This window comes from Mesoplodon densirostris, chromosome 3 (assembly GCF_025265405.1).
Source record: "Mesoplodon densirostris isolate mMesDen1 chromosome 3, mMesDen1 primary haplotype, whole genome shotgun sequence".
NCBI classification, from domain to species: Eukaryota; Metazoa; Chordata; class Mammalia; order Artiodactyla; family Ziphiidae; genus Mesoplodon; species Mesoplodon densirostris.
Window position 1 is genome coordinate 179,616,528 of NC_082663.1, and position 10,055 is coordinate 179,626,582.

Consider the following 10,055-nt stretch of genomic DNA (forward strand, 5'->3'; position numbering starts at 1 on the left):
TCTGCCCTGGTATCCATTTTTAGGTAACACCTATAAGTGATATGATACAATATGTGTCTTTCACTTTCTGACTTGCTCCAAGTCACGTGATTACCTCTAGACTCATCTACGGGGCTGCAAATGGCATTGTGTCCTTTTTGTCCTTGGCTTCTATTCTGCCTTAGCGAGGTCCATTTTCAACAATGTGATTCCCTGAGGGTTGTGGATTAGCTGACCTGGGCAGCCTTACCCTGCCGGCCGGCCCTCCCCAGGTGTGCCTGGTTGAGGTCAATATAAACAGCGCTCCAGGCAGCAATAGCCCCTGAAGTTGTGCCTGACTCCATATTCTCTGCCCCGTCAGCAGTCTCGGGGCTGTGCTGGTGGGAGGGAGTGAGGGGCCAAGGCTTTGTTGGTGGCCCGGTGTGAGTGGGGCTCTGCTGGCCTTTCTGCAGGAGTTGCCAGGCTGCCACCTGTAAAGAAGAGGATGTGTCACCCATACCTTCCGCTGGAATTTCTCTCCGGACAGAGGTGAGGAAGGAAAAAAGCAGTGGGGGCCGGGACAGGAGGGGTATCTCAGGCAGGGCAATAGAAAGCTTCCAGAAGAGCGCCCGGGGCCAGGACCATCCCGGCTGGCCTGCAGGCACCAAGTTGGCCTGCGTGCTGTCGCTGGTGTGGCTCCAGGGCCCTTCCTCTAGGCTTTCAAGCCCTTGTACATATTCAGGTGTTTTACCTGGGAAGGGTGGGAACAGTTCAGCAGCAGCTGGCCTGGGGCTCAGCTCATGTTTACTCACAGATGCCTCAGCACGGTCCCCCAGCTTTGCAATGAGGATGCTCCTTGCATGGGGGGTGGGTTGCTGGCTGTATGGGAGGTGATTCCCCACCTCTGACCAATTACAGAATTGTTTACCGCTGGAGCAAGTGCCCTGCTAGGGTTTCCCTCTGTATAACTGGTGGGTTCAGGATTTTTTTTTCTTTTATGGTTCAAGTTAGATTTGATTCCTCTTTTATGTATTTATAGATATCAGCATGGAAATAATTCATTCCTATAAATACATCTGTGTGAAGGGAATAACTTTTTTCTGTTTTATTTTAAAATTTTATTTTTTAAAATTTTGAAATTTAATTTTATTTATTTTTTTATACAGCAGGTTATTATTAGTTATGTATTTTATGCATATACATGTATACAGGTCAATCCCAATCTCCCAACTCATCCCACCACCACCACCCCATGGCTTCCCACACTTGGTGTCCATACGTTTGTTCTCTACCTCTGTGTCTCTATTTCTTCCCTGCAAACCAGTTCATCTGTACCATTTTTTAGGTTCCACATATATGCATTAATATACAATATTTGTTTTCCTCTTTCTGACTGACTTCATTCTGTATGACAGTCTCTAGATCCATCGATGTCTCTACAAATGACCCAGTTTCATTCCTTTTTATGGCTGAGTAATATTGCATTTTATATATGTACCACATCTTTATCCATTCATCTGTCTGTGGGCATTTAGGTTGCTTGCATTACCTGGCTATTGTAAATAGTGCTGCAATGAACATTGTTGTGAATGTGCCTTTTTGATTTATGGTTTTCTCTGGGTATATGCCCAGAAGTGGGATTGCTGGATCAGATGGTAATTCTATTTCTAGTTTTTTTAAGGAAACTCCATACTGTTCTCCATAGTGACTGTATCAATTTACATCCCCACCAATAGTGGAAGAGGGCTCCTTTTGTCCACACCCTCCCCAGAATTTGTTGTTTGTAGATTTTCTGAGGATGCCGATTCTAACAGGTGTGAGGTGATACCTCATTGTAGTTTTGATTTGCATTTCTCTAATACTTAGTGCTGTTGAGCAGCTTTTCATGTGCGTCTTGGCCATCTCTGTGTCTTCTTTGAAGAAACGTCTCTTTAGATCTTCTGCCCATTTTTGTATTGGGTTGTTTTTTTTTATTATTATTAAGCTGCATGAGCTGTTTATATATATATTGGAGATTAAACCTTTGTCCATTGATTCGTTTGCAACGATTTTCGCCCATTCTGAGGGATGCCTTTTTCCATTCCCGTTTTTTTAACAAAAAAGGAAAGAAAGAAAAAGAAGCAGAACACTAATGTGCGTAAAGTATGCCTTTTGAAATGGTCGTTTTGAAATATGGACGTCCTTTGAATTTTTTGGTCGATGTGTGACCCCACGATTTGTTTTCAGGGCAGGTGTCATTTACAGGCCTGCAATGATTTTGAATATCAACTGACCATTAGCGCTGGGATTAAAGCTGCTGTTGCGTGAAACGGCCACAAGGTGGCAGCAGTTCTCCCTTACCTAATCTGGTTACTAGAGCAACAGAGCCTCAATGGAGGTCGTGTTCTAGATTGGAATTTAGAATGGAATGTGCCAGGAGAAAGCCCCTCAAGTTTGTCTCACTACTTCTTGTTCATGTTTTTAATTTTTTTTTTATTTTCTATTACAGCAAGTTTGATTACAATGTTTGGCTTGTTGTAGGTGTGGAAGATGTGGTTCTTTTACACATATACAGATGTCTGTTCTTCCTGGGATCCTTTTCCCATGTACGTTAGGACAGAATGTTGAGTAGTCTTCTCTTGGTATTCCGTAGGTCTTTGGTGATTATATATGTCACCTGTGTTTGATTATGTCTGTTAACCCCGATATCGTAATGAAACCAATCCTCACACCTTTCCATTGGTGAACCATAAGTTTGTTTAATGAATCTGTGATTGCCCTTCTCCGTGGAAATATCTGCCCTGGTATCCATTTTTAGGTAACACCTATAAGTGATATGATACGATATGTGTCTTTCACTTTCTGACTTACTCCAAGTCACGTGATTACCTCTAGACTCATCTACGGGGCTGCAAATGGCATTGTGTCCTTTTTTCCCTTGGCTTCTATTCTGCCTTAGCGAGGTCCATTTTCAACAATGTGATTCCCTGAGGGTTGTGGATTAGCTGACCTGGGCAGCCTTACCCTGCCGGCCGGCCCTCCCCAGGTGTGCCTGGTTGAGGTCAATATAAACAGCGCTCCAGGCAGCAATAGCCCATGAAGTTGTGCCTGACTCCATATTCTCTGCCCCGTCAGCAGTCTCGGGGCTGTGCTGGTGGGAGGGAGTGAGGGGCCAAGGCTTTGTTGGTGGCCCGGTGTGAGTGGGGCTCTGCTGGCCTTTCTGCAGGAGTTGCCAGGCTGCCACCTGTAAAGAAGAGGATGTGTCACCCATACCTTCTGATGGAATTTCTCTCCGGACAGAGGTGAGGAAGGAAAAAAGCAGTGGGGGTCGGGACAGGAGGGGTATCTCAGGCAGGGCAATAGAAAGCTTCCAGAAGAGCGCCCGGGGCCAGGACCATCCTAGCTGGCCTGCAGGCACCAAGTTGGCCTGCGTGCTGTCGCTGGTGTGGCTCCAGGGCCCTTCCTCTAGGCTTTCAAGCCCTTGTACATATTCAGGTGTTTTACCTGGGAAGGGTGGGAACAGTTCAGCAGCAGCTGGCCTGGGGCTCAGCTCACGTTTACTCACAGATGCCTCAGCACGGTCCCCCAGCTTTGCAATGAGGACGCTCCTTGCATGGGGGGTGGGTTGCTGGCTGTATGGGAGGTGATTCCCCACCTCTGACCAATTTCAGAATTGTTTACCGCTGGAGCAAGTGCCCTGCTAGGGTTTCCCTCTGTATAACTGGTGGGTTCAGGTTTTTTTTTTCTTTTATGGTTCAAGTTAGATTTGATTCCTCTTTTATGTATTTATAGATATAAGCATGGAAATAATTCATTCCTATAAATACATCTGTGTGAAGGGAATAACTTTTTTCTGTTTTATTTTAAAATTTTATTTTTTAAAATTTTGAAATTTAATTTTATTTATTTTTTATACAGCAGGTTATTATTAGTTATGTATTTTATGCATATACATGTATACAGGTCAATCCCAATCTCCCAACTCATCCCACCACCACCACCCCATGGCTTCCCACACTTGGTGTCCATACGTTTGTTCTCTACCTCTGTGTCTCTATTTCTTACTGCAAACCAGTTCAACTGTACCATTTTTTAGGTTCCACATATATGCATTAATATACAATATTTGTTTTCCTCTTTCTGACTGACTTCATTCTGTATGACAGTCTCTAGATCCATCGATGTCTCTACAAATGACCCAGTTTCATTCCTTTTTATGGCTGAGTAATATTGCATTTTATATATGTACCACATCTTTATCCATTCATCTGTCTGTGGGCATTTAGGTTGCTTGCATTACCTGGCTATTGTAAATAGTGCTGCAATGAACATTGTGGTGAATGTGCCTTTTTGATTTATGGTTTTCTCTGGGTATATGCCCAGAAGTGGGATTGCTGGATCAGATGGTAATTCTATTTCTAGTTTTTTTAAGGAAACTCCATACTGTTCTCCATAGTGACTGTATCAATTTACATCCCCACCAATAGTGGAAGAGGGCTCCTTTTGTCCACACCCTCCCCAGAATTTGTTGTTTGTAGATTTTCTGAGGATGCCGATTCTAACAGGTGTGAGGTGATACCTCATTGTAGTTTTGATTTGCATTTCTCTAATACTTAGTGCTGTTGAGCAGCTTTTCATGTGCGTCTTGGCCATCTCTGTGTCTTCTTTGAAGAAACGTCTCTTTAGATCTTCTGCCCATTTTTGTATTGGGTTGTTTGTTTTTTTAATATTAAGCTGCATGAGCTGTTTATATATATATTGGAGATTAAACCTTTGTCCATTGATTCGTTTGCAACGATTTTCGCCCATTCTGAGGGATGCCTTTTTCCATTCCCGTTTTTTTAACAAAAAAGGAAAGAAAGAAAAAGAAGCAGAACACTAATGTGCGTAAAGTATGCCTTTTGAAATGGTCGTTTTGAAATATGGACGTCCTTTGAATTTTTTGGTCGATGTGTGACCCCACGATTTGTTTTCAGGGCAGGTGTCATTTACAGGCCTGCAATGATTTTGAATATCAACTGACCATTAGCGCTGGGATTAAAGCTGCTGTTGCGTGAAACGGCCACAAGGTGGCAGCAGTTCTCCCTTACCTAATCTGGTTACTAGAGCAACAGAGCCTCAATGGAGGTCGTGTTCTAGATTGGAATTTAGAATGGAATGTGCCAGGAGAAAGCCCCTCAAGTTTGTCTCACTACTTCTTGTTCATGTTTTTAATTTTTTTTTTATTTTCTATTACAGCAAGTTTGATTACAATGTTTGGCTTGTTGTAGGTGTGGAAGATGTGGTTCTTTTACACATATACAGATGTCTGTTCTTCCTGGGATCCTTTTCCCATGTACGTTAGGACAGAATGTTGAGTAGTCTTCTCTTGGTATTCCGTAGGTCTTTGGTGATTCTATATGTCACCTGTGTTTGATTATGTCTGTTAACCCCGATATCGTAATGAAACCAATCCTCACACCTTTCCATTGGTGAACCATAAGTTTGTTTAATGAATCTGTGATTGCCCTTCTCCGTGGAAATATCTGCCCTGGTATCCATTTTTAGGTAACACCTATAAGTGATATGATACGATATGTGTCTTTCACTTTCTGACTTACTCCAAGTCACGTGATTACCTCTAGACTCATCTACGGGGCTGCAAATGGCATTGTGTCCTTTTTTCCCTTGGCTTCTATTCTGCCTTAGCGAGGTCCATTTTCAACAATGTGATTCCCTGAGGGTTGTGGATTAGCTGACCTGGGCAGCCTTACCCTGCCGGCCGGCCCTCCCCAGGTGTGCCTGGTTGAGGTCAATATAAACAGCGCTCCAGGCAGCAATAGCCCATGAAGTTGTGCCTGACTCCATATTCTCTGCCCCGTCAGCAGTCTCGGGGCTGTGCTGGTGGGAGGGAGTGAGGGGCCAAGGCTTTGTTGGTGGCCCGGTGTGAGTGGGGCTCTGCTGGCCTTTCTGCAGGAGTTGCCAGGCTGCCACCTGTAAAGAAGAGGATGTGTCACCCATACCTTCTGATGGAATTTCTCTCCGGACAGAGGTGAGGAAGGAAAAAAGCAGTGGGGGTCGGGACAGGAGGGGTATCTCAGGCAGGGCAATAGAAAGCTTCCAGAAGAGCGCCCGGGGCCAGGACCATCCTAGCTGGCCTGCAGGCACCAAGTTGGCCTGCGTGCTGTCGCTGGTGTGGCTCCAGGGCCCTTCCTCTAGGCTTTCAAGCCCTTGTACATATTCAGGTGTTTTACCTGGGAAGGGTGGGAACAGTTCAGCAGCAGCTGGCCTGGGGCTCAGCTCACGTTTACTCACAGATGCCTCAGCACGGTCCCCCAGCTTTGCAATGAGGACGCTCCTTGCATGGGGGGTGGGTTGCTGGCTGTATGGGAGGTGATTCCCCACCTCTGACCAATTTCAGAATTGTTTACCGCTGGAGCAAGTGCCCTGCTAGGGTTTCCCTCTGTATAACTGGTGGGTTCAGGTTTTTTTTTTCTTTTATGGTTCAAGTTAGATTTGATTCCTCTTTTATGTATTTATAGATATCAGCATGGAAATAATTCATTCCTATAAATACATCTGTGTGAAGGGAATAACTTTTTTCTGTTTTATTTTAAAATTTTATTTTTTAAAATTTTGAAATTTAATTTTATTTATTTTTTATACAGCAGGTTATTATTAGTTATGTATTTTATGCATATACATGTATACAGGTCAATCCCAATCTCCCAACTCATCCCACCACCACCACCCCATGGCTTCCCACACTTGGTGTCCATACGTTTGTTCTCTACCTCTGTGTCTCTATTTCTTACTGCAAACCAGTTCAACTGTACCATTTTTTAGGTTCCACATATATGCATTAATATACAATATTTGTTTTCCTCTTTCTGACTGACTTCATTCTGTATGACAGTCTCTAGATCCATCGATGTCTCTACAAATGACCCAGTTTCATTCCTTTTTATGGCTGAGTAATATTGCATTTTATATATGTACCACATCTTTATCCATTCATCTGTCTGTGGGCATTTAGGTTGCTTGCATTACCTGGCTATTGTAAATAGTGCTGCAATGAACATTGTGGTGAATGTGCCTTTTTGATTTATGGTTTTCTCTGGGTATATGCCCAGAAGTGGGATTGCTGGATCAGATGGTAATTCTATTTCTAGTTTTTTTAAGGAAACTCCATACTGTTCTCCATAGTGACTGTATCAATTTACATCCCCACCAATAGTGGAAGAGGGCTCCTTTTGTCCACACCCTCCCCAGAATTTGTTGTTTGTAGATTTTCTGAGGATGCCGATTCTAACAGGTGTGAGGTGATACCTCATTGTAGTTTTGATTTGCATTTCTCTAATACTTAGTGCTGTTGAGCAGCTTTTCATGTGCGTCTTGGCCATCTCTGTGTCTTCTTTGAAGAAACGTCTCTTTAGATCTTCTGCCCATTTTTGTATTGGGTTGTTTGTTTTTTTTAATATTAAGCTGCATGAGCTGTTTATATATATATTGGAGATTAAACCTTTGTCCATTGATTCGTTTGCAACGATTTTCGCCCATTCTGAGGGATGCCTTTTTCCATTCCCGTTTTTTTAACAAAAAAGGAAAGAAAGAAAAAGAAGCAGAACACTAATGTGCGTAAAGTATGCCTTTTGAAATGGTCGTTTTGAAATATGGACGTCCTTTGAATTTTTTGGTCGATGTGTGACCCCAGGATTTGTTTTCAGGGCAGGTGTCATTTACAGGCCTGCAATGATTTTGAATATCAACTGACCATTAGCGCTGGGATTAAAGCTGCTGTTGCGTGAAACGGCCACAAGGTGGCAGCAGTTCTCCCTTACCTAATCTGGTTACTAGAGCAACAGAGCCTCAATGGAGGTCGTGTTCTAGATTGGAATTTAGAATGGAATGTGCCAGGAGAAAGCCCCTCAAGTTTGTCTCACTACTTCTTGTTCATGTTTTTAATTTTTTTTTTATTTTCTATTACAGCAAGTTTGATTACAATGTTTGGCTTCTTGTAGGTGTGGAAGATGTGGTTCTTTTACACATATACAGATGTCTGTTCTTCCTGGGATCCTTTTCCCATGTACGTTAGGACAGAATGTTGAGTAGTCTTCTCTTGGTATTCCGTAGGTCTTTGGTGATTGTATATGTCACCTGTGTTTGATTATGTCTGTTAACCCCGATATCGTAATGAAACCAATCCTCACACCTTTCCATTGGTGAACCATAAGTTTGTTTAATGAATCTGTGATTGCCCTTCTCCGTGGAAATATCTGCCCTGGTATCCATTTTTAGGTAACACCTATAAGTGATATGATACGATATGTGTCTTTCACTTTCTGACTTACTCCAAGTCACGTGATTACTTCTAGACTCATCTACGGGGCTGCAAATGGCATTGTGTCCTTTTTTTCCTTGGCTTCTATTCTGCCTTAGCGAGGTCCATTTTCAACAATGTGATTCCCTGAGGGTTGTGGATTAGCTGACCTGGGCAGCCTTACCCTGCCGGCCGGCCCTCCCCAGGTGTGCCTGGTTGAGGTCAATATAAACAGCGCTCCAGGCAGCAATAGCCCATGAAGTTGTGCCTGACTCCATATTCTCTGCCCCGTCAGCAGTCTCGGGGCTGTGCTGGTGGGAGGGAGTGAGGGGCCAAGGCTTTGTTGGTGGCCCGGTGTGAGTGGGGCTCTGCTGGCCTTTCTGCAGGAGTTGCCAGGCTGCCACCTGTAAAGAAGAGGATGTGTCACCCATACCTTCCGCTGGAATTTCTCTCCGGACAGAGGTGAGGAAGGAAAAAAGCAGTGGGGGCCGGGACAGGAGGGGTATCTCAGGCAGGGCAATAGAAAGCTTCCAGAAGAGCGCCCGGGGACACGACCATCCTGGCTGGCCTGCAGGCACCAAGTTGGCCTGCGTGCTGTCGCTGGTGTGGCTCCAGGGCCCTTCCTCTAGGCTTTCAAGCCCTTGTACATATTCAGGTGTTTTACCTGGGAAGGGTGGGAACAGTTCAGCAGCAGCTGGCCTGGGGCTCAGCTCATGTTTACTCACAGATGCCTCAGCACGGTCCCCCAGCTTTGCAATGAGGACGCTCCTTGCATGGGGGGTGGGTTGCTGGCTGTATGGGAGGTGATTCCCCACCTGTGACCAATTTCAGAATTGTTTACCGCTGGAGCAAGTGCCCTGCTAGGGTTTCCCTCTGTATAACTGGTGGGTTCAGGATTTTTTTTTCTTTTATGGTTCAAGTTAGATTTGATTCCTCTTTTATGTATTTATAGATATCAGCATGGAAATAATTCATTCCTATAAATACATCTGTGTGAAGGGAATAACTTTTTTGTTTTATTTTAAAATTTTATTTTTTAAAATTTTGAAATTTAATTTTATTTATTTTTTTATACAGCAGGTTATTATTAGTTATGTATTTTATGCATATACATGTATACAGGTCAATCCCAATCTCCCAACTCATCCCACCACCACCACCCCGTGGCTTCCCACACTTGGTGTCCATACGTTTGTTCTCTACCTCTGTGTCTCTATTTCTTCCCTGCAAACCAGTTCATCTGTACCATTTTTTAGGTTCCACATATATGCATTAATATACAATATTTGTTTTCCTCTTTCTGACTGACTTCATTCTGTATGACAGTCTCTAGATCCATCGATGTCTCTACAAATGACCCAGTTTCATTCCTTTTTATGGCTGAGTAATATTGCATTTTATATATGTACCACATCTTTATCCATTCATCTGTCTGTGGGCATTTAGGTTGCTTGCATTACCTGGCTATTGTAAATAGTGCTGCAATGAACATTGTGGTGAATGTGCCTTTTTGATTTATGGTTTTCTCTGGGTATATGCCCAGAAGTGGGATTGCTGGATCAGATGGTAATTCTATTTCTAGTTTTTTTAAGGAAACTCCATACTGTTCTCCATAGTGACTGTATCAATTTACATCCCCACCAATAGTGGAAGAGGGCTCCTTTTGTCCACACCCTCCCCAGAATTTGTTGTTTGTAGATTTTCTGATGATGGCGATTCTAACAGGTGTGAGGTGATACCTCATTGTAGTTTTGATTTGCATTTCTCTAATACTTAGTGCTGTTGAGCAGCTTTTCATGTGCGTCTTGGCCATCTCTGT